This window comes from Mastigoproctus giganteus, chromosome 7, assembly GCF_048544385.1.
Source record: "Mastigoproctus giganteus isolate SK-2022 chromosome 7, ASM4854438v1, whole genome shotgun sequence".
Lineage (NCBI taxonomy): Eukaryota > Metazoa > Arthropoda > Arachnida > Uropygi > Thelyphonidae > Mastigoproctus > Mastigoproctus giganteus.
In genome coordinates this window covers 197165469-197185995 of record NC_143581.1, presented here as the reverse complement: position 1 = coordinate 197185995, position 20527 = coordinate 197165469, and the positions used below count along the sequence as shown (strand labels likewise).

The following is a 20527-nucleotide window of genomic DNA, read 5'->3' as shown; positions in this document are numbered from 1 at the left end:
TGGAAGCTATCTGTGCATGTTGATTTCTCTGAATTTTTAATTAGCCAAAACAGCAGCTAGAAAATTTTGACTGCAAACTGTTGAGCCTTCTGTAGAACGAAACAGTAGCTGGGTTTTGTGCATTTCATTTATTTTTTCCTTAACTTCCGGTTTAAAAATCATTAAAAAAAAGCCTATATTTGACTTATTTAAGATAAATTTAATTAAACAAAATGTGTTGATTAATTTTTCTTGTTCTGAAAATGTACGATTTTTTTTTTTTTAATTCTTTCCCTCTCCCTCCTCCTCGTTTGTGGGTTGTGTTAAAAGATTAGAGCAAATTATGATGGAGCCAAGAAGGTGCTACCAATCTCTAATCTCAGCTATCGATGTACGTATTGAAGCAGAAGCTTAACATTGTCTTAAGCGTGTGTTAAGTACCATAAAACACCCCTACGAAGGACACAGGACGCATGCACCGCTGAACAACCGCCAGCGAACACACATTCTGACAACTCGGAGAGATTAGGCCTGGCAGGAGTGGAGTTCACGGGAGGGGGGTTACAACTGAGGCCTCATTATCCGAACCCCGAGAGTGAGCGGTAATTCTAGTTCAACTTTCCTCCGCTAGACAGTGCTACATTAGCTTCTGGCAGCGTCTAGCAGGTGGAGCTCAGCTGAGCGGCACAAGAGGCGAGAACAAACCGGCTGCCGATACTTCCTGACTTCACTCGCCAAGTGGCGTTGCAACCGCGCATGTGCACTAGACTCACTGTCGGGCGTGTCTGCCGTATGAACGTAAAGACTCGGACTTGCACGGCTATAGAGAGGTGTACGTATGTGTGTGTGCGCGCGCGCGTGTGTGTGTGTGCAGCGATCGTAGCACTTTAATGGCGAGCGGGCGGCGGTAGCGCAGTTCAAAGGTCACCCGTCGGAGCGGTCTGGTCGGGGGCTACGCACTGCGGTCGGCACCTCGGACTGTGTCGTCGTCGTCGGGGCTGAAATTCCGAGAGGTCAAGTGACGTTATTAACCTCGTCACTGAACTAGACGCGCCGTAGGAAGCCACCAATTGGCTGCGCGACTGTCACTCAAGAAAACGTTTCCGATCCCCCAACACCACCTCCCCCTCTGTGTTTGTGTTTACCGCCCGTTTCTTTGTGAAGACAGACTATAGACGGTGTCAAAGTGCCAGGCCACCCTTCCCCAATAAGTGTTTCCCCGCCGGTGATGCCGAAACCGTCCCTCCTGTTTGGCTGCAGACGCCGGTACCACGTGTTCTGGGTTCGGCGTGGAAAGGTAGTTCAACTGCCGTCAAATGTAGCGACAACATGTTAGCACACACTCGGTGCGTTCAACTAGTTAATCTGTTCTGCAACACGTGGTTCGGGGCCTGTTCCGATGTGTGTGTCTGTGCGTAGACGGACCTGAAGTTCGCTGCTCTGGCGTTGCTGTCGACGATGGATACCAAGCATTTGTGACAAACACTCATTTCTCCAGTGCGCCTTGGAAAATCGCCGCTCCTCTATTAAGCAAGACATCCGGGCTGCTGGCATGCGCGTGCATTCCTGAGAGGTGAGTGTTTGTTTATCATTTACTCTTATTTTATTTTTATTTCGAGGTTAATACGCGCATTAGGCTTAGCAGATGACAAATCTTTTATTTAGTAAATATCAGAGGCGCGAAGATTGCCGGGAAAATTATGATCTCGTCGGGGCTTCTTAATAATTTTAAGGGCAGTGTTGACATTTTGAAATTTTAAATATGGGTCATTTTAATTACTACATCATAAAGAAGTCTTCAATTTGAAGCACTAATTCGCACGAGCAGATAATGTCTACCCCCGTTGGTATTGGGGACGATTCAATGATCAATCGCCAATTCTCAATTACCAGCAACCCCTTCCATGTAAATTCCTGAGGATGCACCTGTTATTTTTCCTCCAAGGGGGGTCTGGGGATTCGTGGAATTTTTCTTAAGTCCTTTTACACCAACTACTCAAGCTATCGCATTCCAGACCAGTGCACAAAATCCCTAAGGGAAATCCGACCCACAAGAAACAAAAGCATAAAGCCGAATTATATCTTCCACCTTTGTTTTTATTTCTTAATAAATAAATTACTTCTCCCCCTCCCCTTCTATTCATAAAGTACATGGACTCGTCCTTTACGACATTTCCGGAACCATCCTAAGGGCCTCGCAAGGATGCTTGCGAAGCCAATTATAACGTTCAAAAGCAGGCTGACAAGGACCAGTTTTCGGGTCCAGGTCCAACATACCCTTTGGCTGTGTGTAGTTTTACAGGTGGCAGGTAAGATAAGCCGAAGAAGAAATACCTACTCTAATAAGAATAATTTGGAAAATAATTAAAATCGAAACAAAAATTAGAGAAAATAAAATTTAAAATATAACTCGTTATTCATTTGGAAATTTCTTCGAGCAATTTGTTTATTTCCAGACGAATAACCAGTTCTATAGTACCGTAAATAACCGAAAATAGGAAATCATATATCACCAAACGATACTTTGCAACATTCTGTAACGTACATTATGCAATATGCCAGTTAGTTCGTCTGCCATTTACGTGCTCTATAAAGTTGTTGATTTCATGTCCGCATATTCATTCCGCTGGTTGCAGTGTGCGTCAGTTGTTTTTCAATTGTTGCTCGTGACGTTTCGACAGTGTGGCGTGCTAACTTGCGTTCTGCTTTCACGTGTTGCGCGTATGCTTGTTTGCGGTTGATTTCGGTGTTGCGCGTGACTGTTAAACAATAGAACAAAGTCGTATAGTCGATCTGCGTGTTAAGTGAGCGCTAATATTTTTGCGCATTTCTTTTAATGCGGGGAAAATAAATTTGTACGCGCGTGTTAGAAATTGAATTTGGGGTAGCCGAATACACTAATTTAGTCAGATGACTGAATTATCTTTTTCGAAAAATACTACTACTGTTAATTTTTTTTTTTCGTCTTTCCAATTTTTATTTTATTTTCTCTTTTTTAAGCTTTTTCCAAAAGTAATTTTCTGCACTTTTCGATAAATATTTTTCGATAAACTCTTCCAAAAAATTTATTTTTTTGACAAATCTTTTTTGAAAATATTAATTAAAAAATATATACTCTTTGAGAGATTATTTTCTCATTTAAAACTTCCTTCAAAAAATAATTTTTTTCACAAATCGTTTTTTTTTTTTGGAAAAAAATTCTTCCTTCTTTTAAATAGTTTTTTTTTCCAAAAATCCTTTTTTTTGGAAAAAAATTCTTTTTGTTTAAAAATCCTTTTTTTGGAAAAAAATTCTTTTTGTTTAAAAATCCTTTTTTTGGAAAAAAATTTCTTCCTTCTTTCAAATAAAAAGCACTTTATTGCTTGTGTATGCGGGGTCCCCGGGTCTGGCCCTCTAAAAAATAATAATCCTTAACTGCTTATGCTTTGCAGTAGCTTTGAATTATTTTATCGTTAAGACAACAATACGGACATTACAAGCAGACTACAGTCGTGGCACGCAGATACGCGTGTGACGTAACAATTAATGGCTGACAATGTTCCAGCTTCGTGCATCTTTCGCTGTACATTTCAGCTGATGTGCGCATGTGCTAAACTGTATATAAATCAATACAGAATCCAGAGCGCCAAACTTGAGATGTTAGAAGAACTGATGGTGGTTTTATTTCAATGTCCATGTGGATGGTATTTGTTTACAAGATTTTTACGTCATTGGACAGCCACGCCCCTATAAAAAACAACTGTCCCCTAAAGATACAAGATCTTCCTGATCTCGGACCTTTTTTTTTCTTTTCTTTTTCTTTACGTTTGTTGTATGATCAATAACCTTTGGGATTTGCTTACACTCATTCATGATTTGATTTCTTCTAATTATAAAAATAAATAAGGGCCATTTCTACGTAATATAGGACACTCTTAAACAGATTCTTAATTCGTACAGAACCCTTCGAAGTTCTTGGAAAAGGAGATGCTGGTTTGTCACGCGAGGCCTGTCATCGTCAGAAACAAGGGTGTGGCTCTTATTAAAAGCAACGGCTATTTTAGAACATCCAGGCTATATTTTTGCCTAATCCTCACAGTTATTATTAGCCTCGTAGTCAAGTTTATCACAGATATGCCCGGCGCAAATTATCTTTACAAGTTGGACGCTAAATTTAAAAGAAAATAAATGAGACGGAGAAGCACAGCTTATCCCATTGTTTAGAGAAAATAGATCTTATTGACATTTGATTTCAGACCCTGCTCTTGTCGATAATTTAGTCGTATTCTGTAGTGTCCCTATACTTTTTATAACTGAGTGCATTTCTCAATTTTGTTAACTATTTCTCAAGTATTACTTTTTTAAGTTCACTTATTCTTCTCGTGTTAATCCTCTAAGATATTCCTAGGTGGCGCTGTAATACGGACTACCTGTTCTATTAGAGGCCAGACATTCTATTAAGTCGTATCTGTAAACCATCTTTTTGTTATTGTTCCCATACTTTTGGTAACTGAGTGTATTTCTAAATTCTCAAAATACTAATTTTCTAAGTTCGCTAATTTCCTTTTCTCTCTCTCTCTCTCTCTTTCTTTCTTTCACTTGTTAATTCCCTAAGATATTCATAGGGGGCGCTGCTCCAATTAGCAGCCTGATAAGAGAAACACGTAGCAAACAAACATCAACCCCTGAGGTGGCCAATTACCGAAATATGAGGGACCGAACGCGTATTGTCGTGTAAACAGAGGGACGGAGTTCTTCCCCTCCCTTTAACAAGGTTACGATCGAGGGTGGTCTGCAAGAGAGTGGGGGGACAGAGGAAAGGGACGAAAACAGGGGAAGACGCTAAGGAAGACTGTAAGGACATCGCTGAAATGTCTTGGCGTCCAATGTGGATCATTAGCCGAAGGTTCCCAGTGCGGTGTAGAAGCTGCGTTGAGAGATACGTCTACACATTGCCAAATTTGGCAAAGAACGCCCTTTCTCTTAAGCGTTCACTTTGACGCCTACTCTGGCGAACCGTCTCGCGGAGATAAAGACGCAACTATCTTGATCCGACGCTAAAGACGCTTGCGTACGAATGAGAAATATTTAAGACAAAAATTATCCCCCATAATTTTTCCCTTAATTTGACGAAACCCCAAAGAGAAAATCAAGAAGATCTACCCATTTTTGTCCCACGATTTGCATTTAATTACATTTATAATTCAAATCATGAATGATTTTTTTTCTATTAAAATCTCCTAATTGAAAATTTTAGAATCATTTAAAGCAGCTCTCGTTCTTGGATTAAGGGACGTTTTCGGTCTGGGGGTCGGCTCAAGAGTATATGGCACCCTAGGCCACATTGACTGATGGCAACCCCTCTCGCCAATGCGAAGATTTTTATTTTTTAGAATAATTTCACCAGTTGGTGTCAAGTTTAGGGGGAGTTGGCACCCCTAGGCCAGTGCCTATCAACCTCACCCGAAACCCGGCCCTGATTGCACCCTCAACGAACCAGCAAGGTACGGCTTCTAATAATTTAACCACTGGAGAGTTCTCTTTAGCTTAACGACCTTGTCTGCAGAGACCCGAGTTCGAATCTCTACCACACAACTGGTCTAAATCGGATCTCTAGTGTAGTTTGACAGTGTCACATGGTTTGTCAACTACTCAATGAATCATATGTTCTTACCAAACCGGAAGTGACGCAATAAAAGCAAGATCGAGTTACTGTAGAAGATATTATTCAAACTGTCCACTATCACGTGCAACCCTTTTTCAAGGACCAGTTCGATTTCACGTGTCATCAATGACTCCTGGTTCGTTTCAACTTCAAGTCTAAACTTCCGATTGCACACGGGAAGTAACATTGCAAACAAATCCGGAGAAAAGGTATTAACAGGAAGCTGACATTACTCTCAAAACTTGACCTCAGTGCAAGCTAAATGTTTTTCCCCTTGTTTACTATTACGTAGGAGTGTGCAATGACTCAGCTCTGATTCAGTTTCAAAGATTTTTAAACACGCCTTAAAGACAAACTTGTGAAAGATTTGAAGGCTAAAAGTCACTTATAGCTGTCAGAGATCGATAGAAAAGGGGGGGGGGGAGGAAGCGATCACAACCCTTTATCGATCTTTTATTTATATTATTTTGCCAATAATTTCGCGTTATCTACAGTCAGTGCCGGATTAAAGCATAGGCTAGTAGGGCCTTTGCCCGGGGCCCATTCTTTAAGGGACGCCAAAAACAACAGAACAATGAGGCAAAAAAAATATATATATATCCTTAATAAATGGGTTCCAAAAAAAACTCTCTGAACGGGGTGCCAAAATACCCCGGTTCGGCCCTGTCTACAGTAATGTAAAAATTATTAGTGTTCTAATTACTTAGGGAAAGAATCAGATGGATTACATACTTCTTTTAAATCCTACAAATGGTGTAAATAAAAGGGAGGGGATACACAACCCCTTGCCTATCTTTTATTTATATTTTCATTATCTTTTTGGCAATAATTTCGCGTTATCTACAGTAATGTGCAAATTATTAGGGTTCTAATTACTTAGGGAAGGAATCAGATGGATTACATTACTTCTCCTAAATGGTTTTTCTCTTAAATCCTACAAATGGGATATTCAAATCTTTTTTTTTTTCTTAACTAAGAAATTTATAAGTGAACAGTCGAAGTGGTAAAAGAATTATCCCTCATCTTTATCTATTTTACAATCTGGATGAAAGGAAAAAAATCTTCCCTTAATTGCATAGCCCTAATTACTTCTTAGGGTCTTGATAAATGATACGAAAGAACTGGGGACGAAATAAGGCATACAAAAAAAAGCTGATTCGTTTAATCCCCTTTCTCCCCCCCCACCCCCTTTTTTTGTAATGTCTTTGATTTCCCTTTTTGTCGCCCTGTTTCTATATCCGAAAACATGCCAGCAATTATCATAACGACTTTTACCAAACAGTTTTGTAAAGAGCAATATTCTTATTACATTTGCTCTTGCAGTGGAAATACAGCAAAGAACGGGGGTGGAAGGGGCCGGAATGCACATTAATGTGTTCCCTTCCTACGCCCGGATCGTAATGGCTTTCTTTGTCCAGTGAGCAATCTAGAGTGGAAGGAGGATTGGCATCTGGTCGTCAGTAATTCCATTTCTTCAGATTGCACTTAGGCTAAAGCTTGTCATTGTGGATATTGTCTTAAAATTTCCGTTTTAAGCTATCGTTTTGTACTTATAAGAAAACAGAGTACCGGCCCTTTTTTTTGTTTTTTATTTTTTCATTCAACGAGCTTAAATAATTCTCGGTGAAGGTCCAGAGAGGGATCATTAGAATTGTTTTAACACCACGAGAGCGTACAAATGCATGTATAGGGTAATAAACATAACCTTTGGATTGATGGATTTTTTCCCAGTTGCTGAAGGTCATTAGGGCAACATTAGAGCCACTCGAATATAAAATCTGATGTGGTAAAACATCGATTTGTTTTGCCAAAAACTGTTCAATTAACAATGCAAAACTTACCAAAAAATTAGATTAGAGTGGACCAGATGTTCAAACCAAAAAATTGTATTGGAGTGGACCAGATGTTCAACTCAAAACATTGAATTCTAGTGGACCAGATGTTCAACTCAAAAAATTGGATTGGAGTAGACCAGATCTTCAAATTGGAAAACCAAGTACACGCAGTGGAACTCTGGGAAACTTTCGGAATGTCCAATCAAGTGATATTGATGACTCTCAAACTTCTGGCCTAAATTGTTAGCCTGTGTGCATCTGTCATCTTAAACAATAGAGATTAATTATGCAAATAAGCTACATTTACAGGCGCTTCTCGAAAAATGTTCAGTAGAACAGAACAAGTTAATACTTGTTCGATTGAGGTGCCGAAAAGTATTGAAACTGTCGTGTTTTAATTATTTTAAGTAAAACATTTCGGGGAATTTTTTAATTGCATTCTAAATGAATAATCCTGCACTCTCCTTTTGACCCGACAAGTTATGAGTCTCAGTTACGCTTTTATTCAGCTTTTTTGTAAAATTATATGTTCACCCGTTGCTCGTCCACTTCCCTATATCGACTAGTATAAAGAGGTCATTTCAAGCACAAATTGCTATATTTATCCATCTCCCTAGCAACAATAACAAAACAGCTAAAAGCTTGCATGGAAATCAATCTTAGATCGTTGAAAACTAATAACATCATTTACGAAAATTTTATCTTAGTGACCTGAAGAAGATTAGGAAAAAAATTCATCGAAACGTTGCGAACTTCTCAATTTGAAATTGGTTTGGGTGGGATGGAGAGGGGGGTTGTTACTACTCTACTGATTAAGCGATTATCAAATTAAGGTGTCCAGGAGTAAATAACCCATATTCTTTGCATACACACTTTCATTCCACGCATTTTATGCAACTGTGACTCTCAGTTCTGGTCTGGTAGATACAGACATCCTCGTCCCATATCACGGAAGCCTGTGCGCGCGCGCGCGCATGCACTCCTCTTGAAGTGGAATGATGTTCAGGCGATGCAATGAGACAAAATTCCTAAATGCTAAATGCTTCATTACCAGCGCTTTAAAAAGAGTATGAACGAGGGTCACCGTGGTGTGAATACGAAGGCGGAGGTCAGTGGCTTCGATGATTCGCTCAGCCTCATTTTTCCCTCTAAATGATTTGATTTTTTCTTTCTTTCTCCCATTTTACACGTTAAGGACCTGTATCTTAACAAGGAATATCTGGTCTATTAAAGAACATCTCGAAACGTAAATTTTCACCTTATGTTCGGCCGCTTTATGACTGCTCATGCCCTTCTTTCTCCAATAAAACAGGGGCATGGCCGCTATCAAAAGCCTGCCCTTCTTTCGCAGTAAGTTCAACTTATTCGTCCAAGGAGAATAAACAAAGCTGTTTTTCAACGAGTGATATTTCATCATTTTTATTTAGAACAATCGGACCAAGGAGAAACTTTAAAAACACGCAATAGTATTACACAAACTTCTACATCCTGGATAGTTGTCATAAGAGGCGTTTCTTTTGATTGTCTCTGTATACCCTGCTATCAGACTGGAACAGTTTTGAAGGGGTTAAATTCTTTTATACCCGTGACATGTAAAAGAGTTATTTTCTTTACAATTAGATAATGGCTCGTGACTTTATTAGAGCAGGGCACACAACAGAGATTTGTTTTTATATAAAAATAAAAAGACGCTTAGAATGTTTTAACATGTTTTTGTAGTGACGAAGAGATCTGTTAGTATACATATAAGGTGTGATCAAAAAGATTAGAGACTAAACTAATATTTGGGAAATAATGGATGCCTTCGAAGTGGTCTCCTTGACACTGTATCTTTTCCACCGCTTCTGAAACTCCTGGAAGAATTCCGATGAGTATGGTGGATGAGAACCAGTGATGGAGTGCTTTGCAAGAGATTTTTGAATGGAAAGTGCCGAGTGGGCAAGGGCATTGTCGTGATGCAAGCACCAATTCACTGAAGCCCACTTTTCCGGCCGTTTTCTCCCAACAGGGTGACATAGTCGGCTTAAAACTGTTCTGTAGGATCCCTAATTCATTGGACTTAGGAGAAGATGATGAAAGAAACAAATGGTTTGTGTCAAACATGATTGACCTTCCCACGAGATATGCCACTTTCATCAGCAATTCCTGAGCTTTCATTGGCTTTCAGTGACTTTTTATGTGGTCTTTCTTCTTCGTACTCAAGAGAAACTCTTTGGGTTTTTGAAATGCACCAAAGAGCAAGAATTTCTGGCCCTAAACTGCTGTGGATCTCTAATTGGTCATCTGTTGTCCATGTGCTAAAGTATGCACGCGTGTGAGAACCTCATGGTTGAGTGCCGTGTGCTCTGGTTTCTATAGAAACAAGATCAAGTCTTTTCTGCTAGTTCCGGTAGAATTTTTTTTGGTCACGATAGGGAAGGAATGGAACATTTGGGATGGGGGGGAGACAGAAGAAGTATGAAGGAGGGTGGGCGTACGCTGGGTAGTAGTGCATATCCATCCGACGTCAGGAATCAGTTTGGAACGTAGTTTAGGGTCATCGACCCAGCGATAGTGAAGTTAAATCTAGATTAGAGGATATGTGGAAAAAAAGGGGTAGGGAAGCACACATGCATGCACGGGATGAGGAAAAGAGACAGAGGGGGAACACCTACATAGGTTGTTGTGCGGCTGTAATAGCCTATATTATCCTACTATCAGCCTTAAACTCCACCTCAGGGAAACAACAATTTGTATTCGGATAACCTTTGCAAACTCTTCCTGGATCTCTGTTGGCTATTAAAGTACCGTCTTGTAAGATGGAGGGGGGTGCTTAGATCGATTGTTCTTTTATATGGAGAAAGCTGGAATACCCGGTGTAAAACTAGCATTAATCGCCGTTTTTATTTTATAGTACAAAATTCCACTTCTGTCATATGAAGTGCGCCCCTAACGCCCTCTAGTGTCCATACCTCACCACCCTATTTTCGTTTGATAAATCTTCATTACGTATTTCTATCGACTTTTAACTTCCCGCCCCCTAAATAGCCGTTTCTCTGTTATACATCTTATAAACACATCGTTCAAATGTAATTTGAGCGCGAGACGTTACCTCTGCCATTACATACGTGCGTGTGTACATTATCACATACCCACAAAGAATAACATTCTTATTACAGGTTAGCTTTTTATGATCGATCTAAAAGTTGACTCGTGCTTCTTTTCACCACCATAAATGAAAGTCTAGATTGTCTCTTTTTATAGATTAAGATGTGGAGACAGGCCACGTGATTTATGGACCAATAGTTATCTTTCTATCAATGGAATTAACATAGATTTATCCATTTAGCTTTTTTGAATTAAGTTTTTATTTGTGCAGTGGAGCTAACAATAGAATCGCCTCTCTAGACCCACCTTTTTTTTTTTTTTTGTCACACGGAAACTGAACCAAGGAAAGAGCTATTCCAAAGAAAGGAGAGAAAGAAAAAAACATTGTGAGACATTACCGTGTGTGTTATGGGTGTGGTTTTAATAGACGTACTACGATAACATTCTTTTTGGGGTATCGGGAAGATATTAAGAACGTCTGAGGTAATACACTAGCGAAAGGTAAGAGCAGTGAACCCTTTAAGCGTGGTGCAATAAACTGGAATCGACTTGATTTCGGCGAGGCGCGCGCGATCATGCATGCTCAAGATTCTATTCATTGCTGAAATGTTCTCTGTCTATCTTGTAAACTTCTCCTGACCCTTGGCTGCTCCGGAGCATAAACAGAAAATTTATTTTTTAATGGACACAAATCGTTCGAAATTCAATGGACACTTGTAAAGTGCAAAAAAAAAAAAAAAAAGTTATTTTATTATTTACAATAACGTAATGATAAAACCTTTGGTTTGAATAGTTTGGTTGGATGAAGCAAAGAATGACTGAAGAAGCGTAAACTTCCAATATTTGGCTTCTGTTATGAGTACTCCAGATAAATTGGTTTCCGATGGTTGACCTTTCGTTCAGCGTTTACTTATTAAGCAGCCAATCGACCCGATATAAAAACCAGACAGACTGAGAGATGGAAAATCCGGATTGTCTTACGAGGACAAAGTTTTGATCTGTATTTGAGACAAGTTGACAACAACCTCCAAGATAAATTAGAATCAATAGGATTCGAAATTATAGTCCATTTTTTTTGGTTTATGTACACGCGTAGGAAAAATATGTGATCCAACTTTTAGAGTTGATTAACAGATTCTCTTCTATTGTTCAGGGACATTCTGCTGAACATTATATAATTCTAGTCGTCCGTTATAATTATTTTTTTCTAAATCTTCCCTCGCATGTACACATCGGGTAGGTATGCGGTGACACTCACGTAGCGATTGGTATCAGTGTAGTCGAGTCTCCACGATAGGACTCACTTCCACTTCAACCTATTTTCTGTTGTTTTGTCTCTTAGCAAGAAACAGTTTTCGCACTGGGAACGTATTCGTCCGATTCCCTGGTGCAAAGCACTCCGTTACGGACTGTTAGCAGCCACCTTAATTAACTTCTAGCCTAGTGTCCTGGATATCACATTTACTCTAAGTTGGTTTCCTCTATGGTGTAACAATCTCAAGACTTATACGCCTCCTTTCCTCCAATGTGTGCCTCTTTGCATTGTCTTGTTCCCTTCAGCTTTTTTTTTTTTTTTTTTTTTTTCTAATTGTCGTTGGTTGCTAGGATACCAGCAACTACACTTTAATTATCTATCGGATTAAGAAACATTTTTTTTTCTCCCTCCTACTCTTTCTAACCGTGATTTTTCTCCTTCACTGAACCTTCTTGCAATAAATTCTTTAGGTAATTGTAAGCAATAGAAAAAAATCATTTGAACATTGAAGTGGTCTGATAGCCGATTAATTCACATACACTTGCTCTAAGCAAAGGATTACAGTTGTATTCAAGTATAATTACTGTTTTAGCGGTTTCTATAGAACACACTGTTTTAAGCCCATAGGGGATTGAGAAAAACGAAAGCTACACATGAACAAACACAAAAAAAACCCACTCGTTTATTTAACAAGACTATGGAGAATAATCTCGCTACCAGTAATGAACAAAACGATTTTATTAGAATTTTCCGGTTATAAGATCATTAAAAGGCATTAATGACGTCACACCTATGCGCTATGCACCATGGGAAATTGTCTAAAGCACCCAAATAAAATGAGGGATTTTTCACTTAACCATATGACAATTAATTACAGGATCCAGGGTTATTTCTATTAAGAAATTCAATATTAATATAGTTATTATTATTAAGAAATTCAAAATTAAAATGAACAGACTAAAAAAAAAACCACTCCTTTATTTAACGCAACTATGGAGAATAATCTTGCTACCAGTAATGAACAAAGTGGATTTTATTAGAATTTACCTATTATGAGATCAGATAATTTTGAATTTCTATTATTAAATTCAAAATTAATATAGAAATGTGTATTTCTATTAAGAAATTCAAAATTAAAATGAACAAACACACATAAAAGATAATCTCGCTACCAGTAATGAACAAAAGGAATTTTATTAGAATTTATTGTTTATAAAATCATTAAAAATGCTAAAACTGCATTAATGACGTCACATCTGTGAGCTAGATGCACCATGGGAAATTATCTGACGCACCCAAACAAAATGAGAGATTATTCACTTAAACATATGACACTAATTACTCAGCACAGGGTATTTATTACTATATAAACTTTGAATTTCTATTTAGAAATCTGTATTCTTCTTAATTCAGCTAAACTCAATTTAAAAAATTTCTATATTTTTAAAATATCTATTAGTAATTATACATTTCTTGAAACACCTTTCGTTTTCTAATATGAATATTTCAGTTGCTGCTCGTTGAAGCATTACGTCATGTAAACGTCACTCTTCTACTGCAATTTGGCATTTATCATTTCTAATTGTAAATGGCTACGTTTCGATAGAGTATTTTGTTAATGTTTTCAGCGATGGAGAATATTTGAAATATCTAAACAATACATCAAGTGATAGTTCGCGTTTGTCAGTTTTGATCCTAACAAGGTGGTAAATGGCAAAATTTGCGTGATTAATACTTTTCGCGCTAAAGCAACACTTGCTGATGAGAGAGAGAAAGGGAGAGAGCACAAATGAATTTAGTCGGGTTCATTAATAATAGCTGTCGTTGAGAACACACAGAGAGCAAATGGTCAGATTTTAGCGCATTATAAATGCTTCCGAATTCCATGATGCTATCATTTAAACTTGATTTACGCCGATGTTAATAACTACATGATTAAAGATATTCCCGAGACTGTTTCTTCTAAAGCAGGTTACTACTCTGATGGTTTTTTAGAGTCTATTATCCGACATCCTCTCGATTATCCGAAATTTAAATGCTAGTCCTTATAAGTAAGGAGTAATCTGAGTATTTCAGGGCTTTTTATCGAACTAATTACGACTTAGTCCTGCACTCACTGGCCGAAAAATTAGAAACGTTTTGCAACTGGGATCAACAGATAAACGTATGGTATGCAAATGTAAGTTGTCACATGGTATGACAACAAGTTCCTTGGCTTCTTGGGATTTCTCAGTCATTCTGGTCATGGGAAAGACAAGTGATCTTTTCGATTTTCAGAAAGATGTTCTTGGAACATGTTTACCAGGAGCCAAACTTGAGAAAGGAAAGGAAATCATTGGTGTGTCGAAAGCAACCATCTCAAAAGTATACAATGGGTGGAAGATGAAAGAGGAATGTAGCTCGAAAAGGAAGAATTGCGGCAGAAAGTCGATACTCCAAAAACGAGACCTCAGGAATTTAAAGCAAATTATGAGCCACAATAGAAGGTCCGGCGTGCAGCAAATGACTGGAATATTCAATATAGGTAAAGAAAGATCCATTTGCAAACCGAAATATGCTGCGACAGTTCAAGAAATTGAGACTTCTCGACTGTAGTGGTGCCTCCAACGGCAAGGCTGGATTGTGGAACAGTGAAAGATCATGTCTGACGAGTTTTGATTTACACGTTTTGGCACAGATGGTAGAGTGAAAGTGTACGTGAAACTCGTGGATCCAGACTGTCTCGGATTCATGAAAATATAAAATCTTCCAACTCAAGCGGTTGGCGATGTTATCATGGTACTGGGTATATTCTTTTGGTACGGACTGGGTCCTCTCATACTGTTAGAAGGTCCTGTTACCTCCAATCAACATCTTTCTGTCGTATCGGGCCAACTTCACCTTGCACTGCTTCATTTTTACCCGGATTGTGATGGATTCTTTCAAGATGACAACGCAACTGTCAACAAAATTGTCTGAGTGGTTCGATGAACATTCCCAAGATTTACAAATGCACTCGGCCACCTAATTCTTCAGATCTGAATCCAGTTCAGAATGTCTGGGATATGCTGGAAAGGGCAGTTCGGTTTCGCAGTTCTCTACCAATTGGGAAATATCCCGATGGAAGAGTGGTTAAATCTGGAGCTAGTCTCCCCGAGATATTTAATGGAATCCATGCCACGTGCACGAACTGTAATTTGAGTAAAATGTTGACATATTGATGGAGGATAAAGAAAATCTAATTGATATTGCATTGCATAAAGCTGGTTGAATTGTTCTGGCGTTTAGGAATTAATGGACAATTTATGTACAGCACTATAAAAAAAAAAGATGCACCCACAGAAAAGATGAGCACTTCAGATAATAGTAATACATGAGCCTGACCTATAAAAATTATGAAGGCTGTTTGCACGAAAGTTCTCTTCGAAAAGAAGAGAAAAAGAGGTGTTGGCCAAGAAAATGGTAATATCACCCAGAACTATGTCAAGGTTAATTAAATCATATGTAAGAACTCATGCTTTTTGTAGGACAACAGAATTAATTCTTGATCTTAATAAAAAAAAAAGCGGGAGGTTGATATTAATATATGATGCAATGATAAATGAAATTATACAAACAATGATTCATTTTTATAAAACAATATATATATATATATATTTTTTTTTTTAAAAATCGTAGTTTATGATCACAATTTCATGGAGGCTGGGCTTTTATAAAATGGATCATGCATAATAATTGGATCATTTCCAATTGCAAAAATCAATTTGAACTCTCCAGTTAAATCTATTAGCATTTTGAGCCTCTATCTTTTTGAAAACAATTATAATTTTTATAAAATAATTTTAACATATAACTTCACAACTTTTTATTGATTATAAGTGTTTATTATTACCGCGTACGATGTAATAAATGTTATTATAAATTTAAGTTTCTCGAGAGACAATTACAGGTATAAAGTTTTTCAATATGGCTGCACTTCCGGCCAAACCTAAAACACATCCGGTTGAATTAATACTAGAAAACAATATGTTCTTGAACCAGATGTCTTTCGAACTCTTAAGAAAATGTAGAAGGGAATTTCTCCACTATCGGAGTAATTTTTTAATTCCCCCCTTCATCCCCTGAGAAATTTCTTTGGGGGAGAGTAAAAGGCTAATGTTAACGATGTTCTTTGTGGCTTCAATCGAAACCCCCATCGTCGTTCTCTCCGTGGACTATATCCGGCATTTTTTCGCCTCCTCCCACGCACCGTGTCACGTGCAAGTGGCCATACGCCCACACGAGCGGCAGCCACAAGGTCTGGAGGCTGTGGTGGTAAACATTTGTCAGGTGTTTGTGGAGTGTCCCGGATGACGTGTTTTCGGGTTAAGCGCGTGCAGAAAATAAAGCCAGACATGGCGGTGATTCGATTGTCGCCTACTCGCTCAAACATTGCGATATTCTCTCTTTCTCTCTCTTTCTTTGCTTTCAACGGCTTGTGCTCGCATGCGGCTAATTGCCTTATCTTGTCCCGTATTAAAAGCGCGCACTACGAAAGCTGCGGGGTCTCGGCTTAATTCCGTCGCCTAATTACTATGTGACCTCGTTAAGTATTCCCCTCCTCGCACCGAAACTAGTTTTCGCGTAAACGGGACTATATTTTGTCCGAAACGTAGCGACCATTAAGTTGGCGTCCGACCATCCCAAGCGATGACGTTAATTGCATTAACTAGCGTTCCTCGTGCTGGCAAAGGGCATGGCGATCAAACTTCCGCCGGGCCAAGCGAACACGCGGGTGTGAAGTTACCTTTCGTCTCCTTCGATCGGCTGATTGATATCGGGGTAAGAGGTGATGAGTCGGTGTCTGCATTGTTGCGACTAACTTTCTCTCATTTGCTTTCTTTCTCCCACGTGGGAGGGATTCGGCCGAGGAAAAAGTTCGAGTGGGTTGAAGATCACCAAAAGCGATTCCCACTCGGGATTCTAACAACCACTTTTCATTTGCTCTTTTGTTTTCTCCGCTACTTCTCCCATCATTCACTTTCTCTCAGTCCCTCTTTTCGCTTTTTTCTCTTCTGTCTGTTTCTTCCATTTTCATTCGCTTTCTTTGCCTTTCTCTGTCTGTCTGTCTGTCTCTCTTTCGATTTTTCGCCCTTCTATTTCTCTTTTTTGCTTTTCTCTTCAGTCTTTTCTTTCTCTTTCTTCTCTCTCTCCCGTCCTCCTTGTTCTTCTCTCTCTCTCTCTCTCTCTCTCTCTCTCTCTCTGTGTTTTGTTCTTTCTTTGTTTTTCATCATCATCATCCTTGTCATTCTCTCGTTTTCTTTCGCTTCTCTTTCTTTCGAGTTTTATCTTTCGTCTTTTTACCTTTAGTCTTTTCTCTCTTTCAGTCTCCTTTCTTTTGCTTTCTTCGCTCTCTCTCTCGTCGTGCTCTTTTCTTCTCTCTTTTTCTCCTCATTTGTGTTTTCTTTCCCTTTTTCTTGTTCTTTCTCTGTCTTCCTCTACTCTCTAGTTTTTTCCCTTCTGTCTCTCTTTCACTCTTTCTTCTTTTTTCTCCCCCTCCCTCCTCTTTTTCTCTTTACTTTTCTATCTCTTTCGATTTGTCTCCCTCCCTCTCGCTCTCTTTCTCTTGTCTCTTTCGTTCTGTCTCTGGAACTATTTCTCTTTTCTCTTCCCTCTCTCTGTCTTTCACTCTCTTTCTCTTTTATTTTTGTTTCGCTTTTCTCTCTCTTATTTTTCTCCCTCTGCCTCTCTCTCGTTCTCTGTCTCTGGAACTATTTCTCTTTCCTTTTCTATCTTTCTCTTTCTTTCGCTTTCTTCTCTCTTTCCCGTCCCTCATCTTCTCTTTTCTCTCTCTTTTTGTCTGTTTTGTTCTTCCTTTCTTTTTCATTCATCCTCTTTGTCCTTCTCTCGCTTTCTTTCGATTTTTCTCTCTTTCGTCTTTTTAACCTTCTGTCTTTTACTCTATTTTGCTATCTCTTTCTCTCTCTGTTTCGATCTTTCTTTTTAATTTGTCCTCTCGTTTTCTTCCCATTCTTTTCTTTCTTTCGATTTTTCTCTCTTTCGTCTTTTTACCTTCTGTATTTTCTCTCTTCCACTCTCTCTTTTTTTTGCTTTCTTCGATCTCTCTTTCTTTCCCTCTCTTTCCTTCTACGGTTCTCTTTTTCTCTCCTTGTGTTCTTTTCTCCCTCCTTTTCCTTATTCTTTCTCTGTCTCCCTCTACTCTCCCTAGTTCGCTTTTTCCCTTCTGTCTTTCTCCGTCTCTCTCTCTCTCTCTTTCACTGGTTCTTCTTTTCTCTTCCCCTTCCCTCCTCTTTTTCACTTTACTTTTGTATCCCTTTCGCCTTTTTCTCTCTCTCCTTCTAGTGTACTCCCTTTCTCTCCTGGTGTTCTTTTCTCCTTCCTTTTGCGTGTTCTTTCTCTGTCTCCCGCTACTCTCGATCGTTCGCTTTCTCTTTCACTCTTTTTTTTTCTTCCCCTTCCCTCCTCTTTTTCACTTTACTTTTCTATCTCTTTCGATTTTTCTTCCTCTGTCTCTCTTTCGTTCTCTATCTCTGGAACTATTTCTCTTTTATTTTTCTCTCGCTTTTTGTTTCTTTCTCTTTTTAGTTTCTCTCTCTTTCTTTTTTCTCTTTATCTCTCTGCCCCCCTCACACTTCAGTGCTTTAACGAGTCACTTTCTTATCATTCCCTTTCTATTACATTTTCGTCTTTTTTAACCACCGATTAATTTTTCCTTCTCGCTTCACTATTTCTCTTCAATTTTTTTACCATCTCATTTTCTCCCTCTTTTTCCGGCTCCTTTTATTTTTTCACAGTTATCTTTACCCCATTTCCTCTTCGCCCATCTCATACCGTCAAAGCATAATATTAAAATCATTACTGATAAAAAAAAAAAAAAAGCTCCAGTAGATTTGAAGTCCATAAATAATTCCATTGGACTAAGTCCAATCAAATTATTCCAAGCCCACTGTGAAACGACACGACTTTTCTCAAATTGACAGATAAAAAAAAAAAAAAAAGAATTTTCCCCCTATGACTTTGAGAAATCGCACACAGCGCCACCTGTCGTAAATCACTCCCATAAACTACTCCTCCCTTAATTTGTTATACTTTGGACTCTGTGTGTGGTCCATGGCTTCGTGTGTCAATTTAGAAATTCATTTGCGACTACAAAAGCCACTTTCACGCTATAATTTGCTGTTAAAAAGAGATGCGTGCGCAATTTTTTAGTGTCAATATTACTCTTGATATTAGAGAAACACGGATATTGCGTAAAAAATAATAATTTAAAATAAAATAAAAACGTAAACGCGCATTCAAAAGACAAGTTTTTCCCATACGAATACCTATTGTTCGTAATGTTGATAAAAACACATTATCGTCCCATTCTTTCACTCGAAGCAACCCCCCACCCTACCCCACCCCCGGCCCTTAAACCTGACGAAAGCAGTCGTCCTGTTTAAGGCAGTCGCCATTCCATTCTCAGCAACCTTCGGTGAGGTAAGTTCTCAGGGGTGCCCAGGTATGCTTGGCAGGACGCCTCAGGTGCAATGGCCCGCCGATGACCGCTGCTACCTAGACTAAGGGAGGACGGGGAGGGTGTAGGGAGGGGGGATAGATACGATGGAAGGACTTCTGACACACCGCCCAGGTGGGGATGGCTCACTGGGGAAGTATGGGATCAGGAACCCAAGACGTTGAACCGGCAGCGTAAATACTCGGTTGCCTAGGCAACCGCGAACGAATAGAAAGGGCAGAGAGAATGCTTAGGGTGAGGTAGTGGCTCTCTATTGAAGCTATTACTGTAGCTAACTTGTCAAACCACCAACATATATCCGGCCCTGCACTGCTAGATGAGTGGGGAGATCCTGGCTGTGCTATTTAAGCATTCGTGGGTTTGATTATTGTAAATTAAGCGCACTTTTAAGTGAAATGACACGCACGCTGCTTTTTAAAAAAATAACTTAAAACAATGAAAATGAACCATCTGAAAAATACTTCCGCGCTAAGAAAGAGTGCGGACAATTGTAGCACATTTAAGAGGCATTTTTAAGCAAAATTATGCTAACTTTTGGTAGAAGCGTGAGTACACTGCGTGACCTTTTACGGAGGTTATATATTCCGCAGTCAAAACTCTCCTTTCGTACTTCTTAACTATTAGCGTCAAAAATTTCTTTCGGTGAGTTAAGATTCTTAATAATCGAAGTGACATTGCAATGAAATCAGTTTCTTCGTAGCTGTGTTCCTCCCCCCCCCACACTTGTGCGAGAAATGCTTTAACACTGCCCCTCGTCTAGCCTAATTCATCATCTCGTGTGTCGTCATGGGAAAAAAGTGCAACGTTACGTTTTTAATCTTAATGAAAATTTGCTAAACGAGTCGGTCATTAAAAAGTCATCACATGTTTCGACCTTCTTGGTGCCGTATTGCGAGTCTTCTGAGCATTGGTAGTCATTAAATTGCTAGCAAACTTAAGAAAGTTCATACGACGTCTCAACCACCACCAGAGGGCAGTGTTGTAACAGGTTAAAGATTTGACACGTCGATGTTCGAGCAAGACACGTTTGTTGCATTGCTCGGCGGATGCCCACAATAATAAGGGCCCTAATATCAAAAAACTAGCGTTATCACCATCTACTATTGTATTGACAATATTTCCAAATATATGTCATAATATATATGGGTATAGATGGCGCTGATGTCGATTCTAAGACGATGTCTGCAGTGCCAACGTTGAGACAGTTTTTAAAAAGAATTTTCGTATAATTT

The 20527-nt window shown here is 39.0% G+C and overlaps 1 protein-coding gene across 3 annotated transcripts in view; it reads left to right on the top strand.

Moving 5' to 3' along the window:
* Nucleotides 1–20527, top strand: part of LOC150083530 (zinc finger MIZ domain-containing protein 1-like) — a 346825-nt gene that overhangs the window by 42135 nt on the left and 284163 nt on the right. For 2 of the 3 annotated variants that reach the window (XM_090378058.1, XM_090378056.1), the window contains exon 1: nucleotides 743–1552. The exons of the other annotated variant lie outside the window; for it this stretch is intronic. The gene's annotated coding sequence lies outside the window, so the exon portion shown is untranslated. Of the gene's footprint in view, nucleotides 1–742; nucleotides 1553–20527 lie in introns of those variants that run through there. 3 annotated transcript variants of the gene reach the window in all.